Source organism: Apium graveolens, chromosome 1 (genome assembly GCF_009905375.1).
Source record: "Apium graveolens cultivar Ventura chromosome 1, ASM990537v1, whole genome shotgun sequence".
In the NCBI taxonomy this organism is placed as follows: domain Eukaryota; kingdom Viridiplantae; phylum Streptophyta; class Magnoliopsida; order Apiales; family Apiaceae; genus Apium; species Apium graveolens.
In genome coordinates this window covers 136,769,761-136,770,645 of record NC_133647.1, presented here as the reverse complement: position 1 = coordinate 136,770,645, position 885 = coordinate 136,769,761, and the positions used below count along the sequence as shown (strand labels likewise).

Here is an 885-nt window from a genome sequence, read left to right as displayed (position 1 = left end):
CTGAATAGCAGTCTGATTATTTCTCCAGCTGAAATTTGGATGATTTCTGTTGTTAGGATGATAGGTTGCTAGCACAGGCTGCTATTGTCGCTGATAATTATTCACATACTGAACAGATTCGTTGACAAGAGAACACTGATCTGTAGCATGAGAACCTGCACAAAGCTCACAAACCATAGCTATTTGATTAACTCCATACGTAGCCAAAGAATCAACCTTCATTGATAGCGCTTGGAGCTGGGCTGCAATAGCGGTGGCTGCATTAACTTCCAGAATACCTGCTACCTTGCCTGATGTCATCCTCTAAGTTGGGTTTTGATGCTCATTTGCAGCCATCGTCTCAATAAGATTGTACGCCTCAGTATAGCTTTTAGCCCATAAGGCGCCTCCAGCTGCTGCATCGAGCATGGGCCGAGATTGAGCCCCCAATCCATTATAAAAACCAGTGATTACCATCCAATCCGGCATTCCATGATGTGGACATTTTCTCAACATTTCCTTGTAGCGTTCCCAAGCCTCGCACATAGATTCTGTAGGTTGCTGCGCAAACTGAGTAAGAGCACTCCTCATAGCAGCAGTCTTTGCCATTGGATAAAACTTCACCGGAAACTTTTGCGCAAGATCTTGCCACGTAGTGATTGACCCAGCTGGTTCAGAATGTAACCAGTCTTTAGCCTTATCCCTCAGTGAGAATGGAAAAAGCCTCAACTTGATAGCCTCATCAGTCACGCCATTATACTAAAAAGTGCTGCAGATCTCGACAAAATTCCTTATGTGCATGTTGGGGTCTTCAGTTGCCGCTCCTCCAAAAGAAACAGAATTCTGCACCATCTGAATAGTGCCCGGCTTGATTTCAAAGGTGTTAGCTTGAATAGCCGGATGAAG

General features: G+C 44.7%; 1 non-coding gene across 1 annotated transcript; it reads left to right on the top strand.

Annotated features, from left to right (window-relative positions):
- Nucleotides 1-466: 466 nt before the first annotated feature.
- Nucleotides 467-573, top strand: LOC141679627 (small nucleolar RNA R71). The gene has a single exon (XR_012558146.1). It is a non-coding gene; the product is annotated as a small nucleolar RNA R71 (small nucleolar RNA).
- The last annotated feature ends 312 nt before the right edge of the window (nucleotides 574-885 follow it).